We start from the raw sequence: 14,128 nt of genomic DNA, 5'->3' as shown, positions 1-14,128 counted from the left end.
AAAAAAAAAAAAAAAAAAAAGAGAGGAAAAAAACCCAACCAAAAAAATCTCGCTGCATTCAGTCCCCTGAGAATGTTGGGTCGAGTTTTTTGATCCCTGTTGCTCATTGATTTGAGGGCTGATGTAGTGCAAGGGGTCCCTATTAGTGGCGTCTGTCACTGCTGTAATGTTTTTGTTATTTTTCCTCATTTGTTCGCTCTGACATCATGTCATTACAGAATGGTGCTGTTCAGGCCCTGCCTTGGCTGTTCGTTAGCGTGTGTTTAATGAGCAGCTTAATTGAGCTGTCTACTAGGCCACCTGTCACCCTCCGGACTTATTAACATACTAATGGCCTGACATTGTCCTCGCTGACAGGCAACAGGGTTTACTGATTTGATGTCTGGACATGGGGATTTTATGCAGGAATGAGAGAGGATATTGGGAAGGAGGTTTAAAAACGCAAATTAACTCTTTGGTATCTCCGTATTTATGGCTGGCTCGGAAAAGTTCAACACAAAGTGGCCGGGGGTGGGGTGGGATGGGGGGAGCAGCCCTGCTTAGGCAGAGCCACTTTGTCACCGATGGCAGCACGTTTGTGCAGGGGAAAATCTGCTTGGGGTAAGAGGAGCGGGCTTTACTTCTATTACAGTATTATTGTTGGGGCTGCTTCAAAGGAGAAATCTCCTTAAGCCCACAGGAAAGTTTTGTGACTGGGCTTTTCTCCACTGTGGCTAAACAAGTGAAAGGCACGAAATTTCCAGTGAAGGGATTTAAGTGCACGACATTGTCCCCACCTTTTAAAGCCAGATGAGGACATTCATCGCCACTGAACGCTGGGCTGGGCTCTAAAGGTTCAAAGGAGTGCCTTAAGTGCATGCAAGTTTAATAAAAACACTTGTTTTTGCTTGTTTCTGCTGGTTGCTGTTGGGTGGGTTTTTCCCGACCTTCTGCCAGCGCTGAGCTCGGCTTTGAGGAGATCCCACATCCAGATGGGGCTTCCCTAAGCCCGGCCTAGCAGCAAACCCAGCTCTGGGGCCGTGGGTTTGGGTGCTGGGGGTTGTTCTTGCAGGAGGGAAGGTTCGAGCTGGTGGGGTTTGTGAAAAATGCCTATTTTATGATGGGCTTTTGGCAAATATTAAAATGAATATTATATGTGTTGTGTTAGAAAGTTATGCTCTGTTAATTTTCTTAAGTAGTGTGTTAAATGTAGTTTTAGGTTATAACAAAGTGTTAAAATAGAAACTCTGCTATGTAAGATACTTTTTAAAGAAAGGACTCGCACCAGATAGCAGCCACAGGACACCTGAATCTTTCAGAGAAAGAGAATTTATTGCTCCATTATCAGGAGAAATGAACTTCTTCCTGCCTCACTCAGCCATGATGACACCGTCAGGGTTCAGAGGAAGCAGCTGACACTGCCCAGCCAGAATCCTGAGTTTGAATGGAATTTATGCATCATGGGTGAGGTGTAGGAATATGCAACAGGCTGTTGCTTTTAAGGGTTAATCCTCTGTAAACGTGGGGCCTTTTTCGGGCTTATGCTGCCCAGAAAGAGGTACCTGGACTGTCCATAACTCCTTGTTTTTATTGTCTCATATTGTCCTAATCCAAATTGTCCAAATTATTATTACTCTAATTACATTGCTATTTTTATAACCATTTCATTACTATTAAACTCTTTACCATTTTATAAAACAAGTGATTGGTGTTTTTCACAGGCTCAGCTGGTGCTTCCAGGAGCCAGAGGGAGCAGAGCAGGGGGAACCCTGAGGAGCAGTTTGCTGCTGGGCACTGGTAAAAATGAGAGCAGGCTCCTGGTGCTAAAGTGATTTCAGCATTTGTTATAATAAAAGAAAGGCCCAAAGCAAGGGGGCCCTGGGGCCGAGCAGGAGCGTTCCCATGAGGATGCTGCAAGGCCTGTAGTGATGTCCCCGATGGAGCAGCACACCTTCCCTGGGTCAGAAGCCCCTTTTTATCCTGTTTTTTGTCCCTCTGGATCGGTTTCTGTTTGCATCCTTCATTTGCATGAAGGTTTTAGGCCTTGATTGGCCATGGCAGTTGTGTCCAGGCGGGCTCCTGGTGCACTTTACTGAGGTGTGTGATGGTACCTTGAGTACCACATTTCCTATAACTGCCCTTTAACCCCTTTCACAATATAACAACCAAACTAACAGTACTGTGCTTAACGATCTATCAACTATTTTACAACAGTTTCTAACCTATTTTTACCATTTCAGGGGGCTGGGATGTGCCCAAGCCATCCTTCCCTGCTGGGAATGTCTCAGGCAGCCACCGTGTCCCACCTGAGGCACCAGGACAGTGGAAGAGGAAAGAAGGAAATGAATGAACTTAGGGGGAAAACTGAGTTGCTGGCCTACTTCATCCCAAAAAAGGCAGGGACACTCCCAGCCTGCCAGGCTCCAGCAGCTGGGCAGGACCTGGAGCTGCTGCAGAAGAGGGATGGGACTTCTTCCTCAAAACCTCCCTCCTGAGCCAAACTGTTCCTGCCAGGAGCAGCAGGAGAGCTCCTTCAGCAGCTTGGGGTCCTGAGCCCAAACCTGCCTTACCCCACACCAGGATCTGCCTTCTCCTCCCTGGCCCTGCTGCCCAAAATGTGTGATGTGGATCCTGCCCACCCCAGAGCCTGGCTGCAGGGATCAGCCCTGCACAGCCAGGAATTCAGCTGGAATTTTTAAATTCATCACACTCACTGTCAGCAAAAGAGTAATTTCTGTTGGTTTGAAAAACCCAGGCCTGAGGGACTGGTAGGAAATGGGGATGTGGCACCTCTTTCCTGCCTGGGAGAGGAAAAAAAGGAGAAGGTCATGGGGTGGTTGCAGATACAGCAGGAGATGGTAAATTTAATAAAATTTAATAAATCAGGGAGATCACTGTGCTGAGGGCAGGAGAAACAGAGTTTCCATTCCATTCCATTCCATTCCATTCCATTCCATTCCATTCCATTCCATTCCATTCCATTCCATTCCATTCCATTCCAGAGGTTTTGTACAGACAGTGGCACTTCCATTAAGAGGAAGGACCCAAAGAAGCCTTGATTTTGAGGTCACTTAAAAGAAACAAACAATGAAATAATTAATAGAGGAAATAAAATAAAAATGAGAATTCTGATCAAGGTGCTCCATCCCATTTCACCTCTTTTTAGCCACGTTTGTATTGCAATGTTCACTGTAACACAAAATCCAAGGTATTTCACAGAGAACCTTGCTGAGAACCCAACAAAACCCGAGAATGCTTCCTTTCAAAAAGCCCAAAATATCCAGCACTGCTGGAACTTTCCCTCCTGCAGGAAAATCCACTTGCCTGATCCCTGGAGCCAGGCTGGGATCTGCCATGTGTTGGATGCATCCCCCAGCACTTCAATCCCAGAGGCTGGGAGAGAACCCTGGGAGCACCCAGGGCCAGCATCCCCCAAAAATCTGACAAAATTTGGGGTGGTGATGGGTGACCCCCATCACCAAAATCATGACAAAAACCACAGCTGCAGAATGGGGGTTATGCCAAAGGAGGCACGGGGTTGTTGTTTCCAAAATAATGAAACTTTGATAGAACAGAGCCCAGGCCAAGGGGCTGGACAAGGAACAGGAGGGAGGGAATTCCTGGGAAATGTTGGCTGGAACTGGGGCCTCCATTCCCTGTGGGAGCAGCTGTTCCTCCAGGAGGGGAGATATGGGATATGGGATGTGGGATGTGGGATATGGAATATGGGATGCAGGATTTGGGGGAAATGGGAGATGGGATTTGGGGGATGGGGGATATGAGAGATATGGGGTATGGGATTTGGGATATGGGATTTGGGACATGGGATACGTGGTAGGGATATGGAATATGGGATATGGGATGTGGGATTTGGGATATGAGATATGGGATAGGGATATGGGATTTGGGGTTGTGGGATGTGGGATATGGGATTTGGGATATGAGATATGATATATGGGATATGGGATTTGGAATACGGGATATGGGGTTTTGGGGATATGGGGGATATGGGATTTGGGGGATGTGGGATATGGGAGATATGGGATATAGGATATGGGATATGGGGGATATGGGATATGGGGGATGTGGGGTATGGGGGATGTGGGGTATGGGATATTGGGGATATAGGAAATGGTGCTTCCAGACAGGATTTGATTCTTGCTGCGCTCCAGAGCTGAAGGGAAAATCCTTCTCCCAGAGCAAGGAGCAGCTTCCCATCAGTGGCAGGGTTTTCCTGCTTGCTTTCAGAGCAATCCCTCACCTTCCTTCGGGGACAATGTTGGGGGGTTCTGCTGTCCCGTTTGTCCCAGGGCTGGACACACAGCCCGGCTCTGCCCTTGCCTTTCCATTCCTTGTTCCCGTGACCCAACGTTCTCCCTGCTCATTCCCACTGGGACCTTCCCTCTCTCCTGCCCCAGGGGCCTCCCTCAGCTCTTGGGCGCTTCCCAGCTCTTCCTTCCTTTGTGCAGAGGGGGAACCACACAACACCCTGAGCTGGAAGGGATCTTGCAGGCCACCACCCCCTCGGACACCTCTGGGGGACAAAACGGGCAGAAACATGTCCCGAGGTGCTGCCATTCCAGTCAAGCTGCTCCATCTCTTTTTACCCACATTTGTATTGCAGCGTTCACTCTAACACAAAATCCAAGGGATTCCACACAGATCCCAGCCTTGCCTTCCCTGTTTGTTTGTTTTACCGACCCCAGTGGGCACCTGGAGGTGCCACTCCCACCTGGGCAGGTGCTGTGTGTGCCCAGTTCTGGTGCCAGGCAAGGGGGTCCCTGTGTGCCCTTCCCTTCCCTCACCTGCACTCCCCTGAACTCGGGCACATTTTGGGGCCCTGTCCTGTACGAGCCTGAATGAGAGATGTGGGACACCAGGCTGCTCTCCCAAATACAGTCTACTGTATACAAAGTGCAGCTTATTGTGTACAAAATGCTGTTTATTGTACACAAAATGCAGTTTATTGTGCACAAAATGCAGTTTATTGTGCACAAAATGCAGTTTATTCCATCCAAGGCATTACAGCAGTCCAGGTTGTGGGTGACAGAGCCTGTGCCTACTGCTGTCAGCTCCAGCTGCAGGGAGGCCTGGAGGCCCTTAGTTTAGGTTACAAATGCATTATAGACTTTTCTTTTGGTTACAATGCATTCTATACTTTTCTTTTGGTTACAATGCATTCTATACTTTTCTTTTGGTTACATTGCATTATATACTTTTGGTTACAACACATTCTATACTTTTCTTTTGCTTACATTGCATTCTATACTTTTCTTTTGGTTACAATGCATTCTATATTTTTCTTTTGGTTACAATGCATTCTATACTTTGCTGAGCATCTTAATACAGTAGAACCAATCTATACCTTAACTTTTAGCTATAGCCTATCATAACTACTGTAATTACCATATCCATGTTGCTGTTCTCCAATCACTAAAAGTTTGTATATTACAGTTTCAGCTAGAAGTTGTTTTTCAGTTTGTGGAAGATTCTTTTTTCTACTTGCCACATTTGCTGCCTTGTTTGCCTGTGCTATTTTTCTGCTTGGTAAAAACATCTTCTTGTTTGGGGTAAAAACATCTTCCTTCTAACTCACACACCCTTTTCCTCCTTGGTTATCCACTCAGACTGGCCCAGCAATTCTTTTCTTCCATATCAAAACTTGTTTCTATCTCTATTCCTTCCTCAGACTCTACATTCAAAACTCTTTCTGCCGAGCATACAAATCTGTGAGACTTTCTTGCCAAACTTTCGTCCTTCCCAACACTGTCCCCTCAGGGGAGGTCACATCCCAGGGGCATTCCTGATCCTCTGTGCCTCCCTGAGCCCCATCCTGGGGCTGCCTGACGTGAGCACATCCCTCATTCCCAGTGATCTCCATGGGAATTTGTGGTATTTTCGGGGTCCCCAGGACAAAGGAGGAATTGAGAATCTGACTCCATGTTCTTAGAAGGCTAATTTATTATTTTATGTACTAATTTTATATTAAAGAATGCTACACTAAACCTATACTAAAGAATAGAGAAAGGATACAGACAGAAGATTACAAAGAATGATCATGAAAACTCCTGACTGCTCCCAGAGTCCTGACACAGCTGGGCAGTGATTGATCATTAAGTCAAAACAATTCACATGAAACCAATCAAACACCCACCTGTTGGATAAACAACCTCCAGACCACATTCCAAGGCAGCGAAACAAGGAGAAGCAATCAGGTAATTATTGTTTTCATTCTTCTCTGAGGCCTCTCAGCTTCCCAGGAGAAGAACCCTGGGCAAAGAGGATTTTTCAGGAAATGTGGTGGTGACAGGAATCTGCTCTCCCACAGGAGCCCTCCCAGCAGCAGCTGCTCTGCACAGGGACAGCCCTTGTGAGCACAGAGAGCTCATCCCAGAAGGGAACTCTGTGCCCTCCTGTCCTGCAGAGCAGCCTGGGCCACCCTGAGGTCAGGCCAGGGCTGGTCCCTGCTCTGAACCCTGCCTGGGTCACCATGTGGCTTTGGCTGGGGACAGAGCCCCAGTGACCCTGGCAGGGGCTGGGGATGCTCTCCCAGCAATGAGCAGGGCTGGGGATGCTCCCCCAGCAATGAGCAGGGCTGGGGATGCTCTCACAGCAATGAGCAGGGCTGGGGATGCTCTCACAGCAATGAACAGGGCTGGGGATGCTCTCACAGCAATGAACAGGGCTGGGGATGCTCTCACAGCAATGAGCAGGGCTGGGGATGCTCCTGCAGCAATGAACAGGGCTGGGGATGCTCTCCCAGCAATGAACAGGGCTGGGGATGCTCTCCCAGCAATGAACAGGGCTGGGGATGCTCTCCCAGCAATGAACAGGGCTGGGGATGCTCTCCCAGCAATGAACAGGGCTGGGGATGCTCTCACAGCAATGAACAGGGCTGGGGATGCTCTCACAGCAATGAACAGGGCTGGGGATGCTCTCACAGCAATGAACAGGGCTGGGGATGCTCTCACAGCAATGAGCAGGGCTGGGGATGCTCCCCCAGCAATGAGCAGGGCTGGGGATGCTCTCACAGCAATGAACAGGGCTGGGGATGCTCCTGCAGCAATGAGCAGGGCTGGGGATGCTCCTGCAGCAATGAACAGGGCTGGGGATGCTCTCACAGCAATGAACAGGGCTGGGGATGCTCTCACAGCAATGAACAGGGCTGGGGATGCTCCTGCAGCAATGAACAGGGCTGGGGATGCTCTCACAGCAATGAGCAGGGCTGGGGATGCTCTCACAGCAATGAACAGGGCTGGGGATGCTCTCACAGCAATGAGCAGGGCTGGGGATGCTCCCCCAGCAATGAACAGGGCTGGGGATGCTCCCCCAGCAATGAACAGGGCTGGGGATGCTCTCACAGCAATGAACAGGGCTGGGGATGCTCTCACAGCAATGAGCAGGGCTGGGGATGCTCTCACAGCAATGAGCAGGGCTGGGGATGCTCTCACAGCAATGAGCAGGGCTGGGGATGCTCTCACAGCAATGAGCAGGGCTGGGGATGCTCTCACAGCAATGAACAGGGCTGGGGATGCTCTCACAGCAATGAACAGGGCTGGGGATGCTCTCACAGCAATGAGCAGGGCTGGGGATGCTCCCCCAGCAATGAGCAGGGCTGGGGATGCTCTCACAGCAATGAGCAGGGCTGGGGATGCTCTCACAGCAATGAACAGGGCTGGGGATGCTCCTGCAGCAATGAGCAGGGCTGGGGATGCTCTCACAGCAATGAGCAGGGCTGGGGATGCTCCTGCAGCAATGAACAGGGCTGGGGATGCTCTCACAGCAATGAACAGGGCTGGGGATGCTCTCACAGCAATGAACAGGGCTGGGGATGCTCTCACAGCAATGAGCAGGGCTGGGGATGCTCTCACAGCAATGAACAGGGCTGGGGATGCTCTCACAGCAATGAGCAGGGCTGGGGATGCTCTCACAGCAATGAACAGGGCTGGGGATGCTCTCACAGCAATGAGCAGGGCTGGGGATGCTCTCACAGCAATGAACAGGGCTGGGGATGCTCTCACAGCAATGAACAGGGCTGGGGATGCTCCTGCAGCAATGAGCAGGGCTGGGGATGCTCTCACAGCAATGAACAGGGCTGGGGATGCTCTCACAGCAATGAACAGGGCTGGGGATGCTCTCACAGCAATGAGCAGGGCTGGGGATGCTCCCCCAGCAATGAGCAGGGCTGGGGATGCTCTCACAGCAATGAACAGGGCTGGGGATGCTCTCACAGCAATGAGCAGGGCTGGGGATGCTCTCACAGCAATGAACAGGGCTGGGGATGCTCCTGCAGCAATGAGCAGGGCTGGGGATGCTCTCACAGCAATGAACAGGGCTGGGGATGCTCTCACAGCAATGAACAGGGCTGGGGATGCTCCTGCAGCAATGAACAGGGCTGGGGATGCTCTCACAGCAATGAACAGGGCTGGGGATGCTCTCACAGCAATGAACAGGGCTGCTCCTGCTCTGGGGGACACGGGGACAGCAGATGGCAGGAGCAGCCAGGGCAGATGGCCTGGAGCCCTGTCCTGCTGCCAGCCCCACAGCAGCAGGCCTTGCTCAGAGGTGCTCTCAGGAAATGATCAGCCTGGTGTTGTTTTTCCAGTCCCTGTGCCCAGGGGGAGGAGCAGACAGGCTGCACTATCTTTGGGTGTCATTTGGAAGGAAGGAAGTGGCAGCAATCTGTGATGTCCCAGTGCCCACCTTGTCCTGGCTGCTGTTCAGTGCCACAGCTGGGAGATTCATTGTCCCCACAGCTCGGGTTTGGGACCCTCTTGTCCCCTCCCAGCAGCCACCCTTTGGTCAGAGCCCCTGGCAGGGCCTGCAGGGGCTCCAGGAGAGCTGCAGAGGGACTGGGGACAAGGCCTGCAGGGACAGCACCCAGGGAATGGCTGCCAGTGCCAGAGGGCAGGGCTGGGTGGGATCTTGGCAATGAGGAATTGTTCCCTGGCAGGGTGGGCAGGCCCTGGCACAGGGTGCCCAGAGCAGCTGGGGCTGCCCCTGCATCCCTGGCAGTGCCCAAGGCCAGGCTGGGCACTGGGGACAGTGGGAGGTGTCCCTGCCATGGCAGGGGTGGCACTGGATGGGATTTGAGGTCCCTTCCCACCCAAACCATCCTGGGATTCCCTGATTCCATGAACAACTCTGTGTATGGATTTATCTCAGGCCGTTTTCCTCCTTCCTTCTCCTCTTCCTCTGCCCTCCTGGACTGCCCAGATCCATCACTGGGGAAGTGACCCAAGAATACCAATGGTGGTAGCTCCCTGCTCCTGTTCCTCCCTGAGGATGGGGCCTGGCCATGGCAGCCCCAAGGACAAAGCTCCTGTCCCAGGGAGCAGCTGCTCCGGGCACTGTCACCTCCACAGGAGCCAGTGTCACATCCCCTCCCCTTCCCTGGGCGCTGCAGGACAGAGGGACAATGGGGACAGGGGGGGTTTCCTCACGATGCCCTGTGAGGCTGAGCCAGAGCAGCGGCTGGGCAGAGCCACAGAATAAAGCAGGGATTGATTCAAAGCATCTCCTCCATGGATGCACCTTGGGCAGCACCAGAGCCCAGCCAGGGCTGCACCCAAGAGGAACCAAAATGGCCCCAAAATGCACGAGCACTCTGAGGGCACCTGTGCAGGTCCCCAGCTGCTCCTGCCAGGCGGGCATGGGCAGAGCGAGGGGCTGCTGCCCCCAGCCCCTCCTGCCAGGGAATCCCTGCAGGAACCAGGGGTGGAAAAGGCAGGAGCAGCCCTGGAGAGGGGCAGTGGGTGACCACGAGCTCCCAGGGAGCTTTTCCTGGGGATTCTTTTGTCTTTTCTGCCAGGGTCAGGATTAAATGTGTGAGACAGAATTTCTTGTTGGCACTCAGATGTTGATCAGTTCTTATCTCTGTCACAGCCTCACAAACCCTGAGTTCTGCAGCGCTTCACTCCAACAAACTAAACATGGAGCCCTGTCTCTCTCTCTACAAGGCCTTTGAAGGATAAACTGTCCAATTAACAAATGACACCTCAATTATTTTCACTTTTAACCCAGTATCCAACCACCCGTGCCTGCAATGGGGACTTTTTATCCAATGACACAAAACCACCCAAACCCATGGAGAAGAAGGTGAAGAAGAAGGAGCAGCCTCCACCCTAAACCCTCCATCTTGCTTTCTCTCTATTCCTGTATTCTAAACCCTTAAACTCTGAGTTTCCCACCCTGTGATATCACACACTTCCATTCAAACTCCACCCCCACAATCCCAGTTCTGCCATTCCATTCTGGAAGCTTCTCCAGGCCCTCAGGTCAGTGCAGTGTTCTCTGGGGGTCAGTGCCTGGCAGCACAGAAAGTCTGGAATTCCCAGCACCCAGAAAGTCTGGAATTCTCAGCACCCAGAAAGTCTGGAATCATCAGCATCCAGAAAGTCTGGAATTCCCAGCACCCAGGGTTCCAGCCTTTGCCAGCAGGATCAGCCTCTGCAGCCCATCCCAAGGAATCCCTGCCAGCCCCGGTGCCCGCTGAGCTCTCCCTGCTCAGGTGAAAATCCCGTGGGTGCTCAGCAGAGGGACTGGAGCTGCCGCCAGGCAGGGATGGCCCCGGGCAGGGACAAACCCCGCAGGGGAGGCTCCAAAGGTAAAGCTGGGACTAATGCTGGGCACAGCCAGCCTGGCCTAGCCACCCCCTGAGCCCCGGAGCGCGGCCCAAACTGAGCCCAGACTAACGCTGAGCACAGCCTGAACTGAGCCTGGACTAACCCTGAGCACAGCCTGAACTGAGCCTGGCCTAACGCTGAGCACGGCCCAAACTGAGCCTGGACTAACGCTGAGCACGACCTGAACTGAGCCAGGACTAACACTGAGCACAGCCTGAACTGAGCCCAGACTAACGCTGAGCGCAGCCTGAACTGAGCCCGGACTAACACTGAGCACAGCCTGAACTGAGCCTGGACTAACACTGAGCGTGGCCTGAACTGAGCCAGGACTAACGCTGAGCGCAGCCCAAACTGAGCCCAGACTAACCCTGAGCACAGCCTGAACTGAGCCTGGACTAATGCTGAGCTCAGCCTGAACTGAGCCCAGACTAACGCTGAGCTCAGCCTGAACTGAGCCTGGACTAACCCTGAGCACAGCCTGAACTGAGCCTGGACTAATGCTGAGCATGGCCTGAACTGAGCCCAGACTAACCCTGAGCACAGCCTGAACTGAGCCAGGACTAACGCTGAGCTCAGCCTGAACTGAGCCTGGACTAACGCTGAGCACGGCCTGAACTGAGCCAGGACTAACGCTGAGCGCAGCCTGAACTGAGCCTGGACTAACCCTGAGCGCAGCCTGAACTGAGCCAGGACTAACACTGAGCACAGCCTGAACTGAGCCAGGACTAACGCTGAGCACGGCCTGAACTGAGCCCAGACTAATGCTGAGCACAGCCTGAACTGAGCCTGGACTAACGCTGAGCTCAGCCTGAACTGAGCCTGGACTAACGCTGAGCGTGGCCTGAACTGAGCCTGGACTAACGCTGAGCACAGCCTGAACTGAGCCAGGACTAACGCTGAGCGCAGCCTGAACTGAGCCTGGACTAACGCTGAGCACGGCCTGAACTGAGCCAGGCCTAACGCTGAGCACAGCCTGAACTGAGCCAGGACTAACGCTGAGCTCAGCCTGAACTGAGCCTGGACTAACGCTGAGCACAGCCTGAACTGAGCCTGGACTAACGCTGAGCGTGGCCTGAACTGAGCCAGGACTAACGCTGAGCACAGCCTGAACTGAGCCCAGACTAATGCTGAGCACAATCAGAACTAACCCAAACTAACGCTGAGCGCAGCCAGAACTGAGCCCAGACTAACCCTGAGCGCAGCCCAAGCAATCCTCCACAGGAGGGGATGCACAGGGGATGCCGAGGGTGTCCACATCACATTTTCTGAAAAATCCCTTCACCAGGATCCTTCTCCTGGGAAGCTGAGAAGCCTCGGATAAAAAGGAAAACAATAATTATCTCATTTGCTTCTCCTGTGTTTGCTGCTTTGGAATGTGGCTGGAGATTGTTTATCCAACATGTGAATTGTTTTTACTTTATAACCAATCACAGTCAGGCTGGGTCAGACTCTGGAAGGAGTCACGAGTTTTTAGTGAGTATCTTGTTCAGCCTTCTGTCCGTATCCTTTCTCTATTCTTTAGCATAGTTTAGTAAAGTATTCTATAATTTAATACAGATCATAAAACAATAAATTGGCCTTCTGAGAACATGGATCAGATTCATCATTTCCTTCCTGCCACGGGGGGACCATCAGGGGATGCAGGGGGGATGCAGGGGGGATGCACAGGGGATGCAGGGGGGATGCACAGGGGATGCACAGGGGATGCAGGAGGGGATGCAGGGGGGGATGCAGGGGATGCAGGGGATGCAGGAGGGGATGCACAGGGGATGCAGGGGATGCAGGGGGGATGCAGGGGGGGATGCAGGGGATGCAGGGGGGATGCAGGGGATGCAGGGGGGATGCAGGGGGGATGCAGGGGGGGATGCAGGGGATGCAGGGGGGGATGCACAGGGGATGCAGGGGATGCAGGGGGGATGCACAGGGGATGCACAGGGGATGCAGGGGGGATGCACAGGGGATGCACAGGGGATGCAGGGGGGATGCAGGAGGGGATGCAGGGGGGGATGCAGGGGGGGATGCAGGGGGGATGCAGGGGGGGATGCAGGGGGGGATGCACAGGGGATGCAGGAGGGGATGCACAGGGGATGCAGGGGGTATGCAGGGGATGCAGGGGGGGATGCAGGGGGGGATGCACAGGGGATGCACAGGGGATGCAGGAGGGGATGCAGGACGGATGCAGGAGGGGATGCACAGGGGACACGCAGGGGATGGAGAACCCCAGGCTCTCTCCCGCATCCCCTCCCTGGTTTTGGGAGGCACACAGCCATCCCAAACCCTTCCCGGTCCCAAACCCTGCCCGGCTGTCCCAGCCCTTCCCTTCGGGACGTTCATCTCCCGCCCCTCCCGCTCTGACAATTAGTCCCTATCATTCACACTGTGCAATCAGCTGTTAAATCCTCATTTATGCTAATTGGGATGTGAATGTGCTGCTCGGCGAAATGTTAGATTGCCATGTTTACAAATATACTCCAGGTATTTGGAAATTTAGATGATCCAAACCATACTGCTTAAGCTACTGGTGCTGCCAGTTTAAAGAACTTAAGCCTATTTATCAGTTATTTAACAATTCTTTGCACATTCCGCCGTTTTCTTCGTGCAGCCCCTTGCCACACGAGCTTGCAGCTTTAAAAAATCCATATATAATCTAATAATTGGTAATCTCAATGGCAGGATTTAATTGCCTGCAGCCTCGACATGGGTAGCGCGATTTACCCAAAACATGTTTTCCTAATCCATGAAAGCGTCCTTTAAAGCTGCTGCATTTGGAAATAAAGAGGAAAATCACCTCTTTGGCTTAGCTGCACCTCAGAGACTGCAATATGTCCGTGGAAAGTGATTTCCCCGAAGCTATTACAGCATAATAAGCTCAAGAATTAGTTTCAAGTGAAAGTTTATCTCATTATGAGCTCTGACCTGTGTGCAGCTCACACTCCCATCAAAGGCTGAGCTCTTCTAATGGCTCTGCTGGGCTGCAGAGGGAAAGGTGAGGCCAGGCAGAGCCACGGAGCCGCCCTGGCCCAGGAACCCTCCCCTGGTCCTGCTGGGAGCAGCTCCGGAGCCAGGGCAGCTCCTGCTGGGCTCAGGGCCCTGCTGTGCTCCCCCAGGGCTTTGGTGGCTCCAGAGGTCACCCCTGCTTGTCCTGCACCAAAACAGGAACCCCCAAATCCCCGGGGCTGGCCCAGCCCTGCCAGCCCCTGCAGTGCCAGCTGTGCCCCATGGGCACCTTGTCCCCAGCCCAGAGCACTCAGTGCCACCTGCAGGGGACACCTGCAGGGCTGGGCACTGCAAAGCTCCCTGGGCAGCCCCTGCCAAGGCCTGAGCTCCCTTTCCATGGGCAAATTGCTGCTGCTGTCCAAGCTGAGCCTGCCCTGGCCCAGCCTGAGGCCGTTCCCTCTGCTCCTGTCCCTGTTCCCTGGGAGCAGAGCCCGACCCCCCCGGCTGTGCCCTCCTGGCAGGGACTTGTGCAGAGCCACAAGGGCCCCTGAGCCTCCTTTGCTCCAGCCCCAGCCCCTGCCCGGCTC

The sequence above is a fragment of the Molothrus ater genome, chromosome 2 (genome assembly GCF_012460135.2).
Source record: "Molothrus ater isolate BHLD 08-10-18 breed brown headed cowbird chromosome 2, BPBGC_Mater_1.1, whole genome shotgun sequence".
NCBI lineage: Eukaryota > Metazoa > Chordata > Aves > Passeriformes > Icteridae > Molothrus > Molothrus ater.
The sequence above is the reverse complement of the archived record's forward strand: the minus strand, read 5'-3'. Positions refer to the sequence as shown.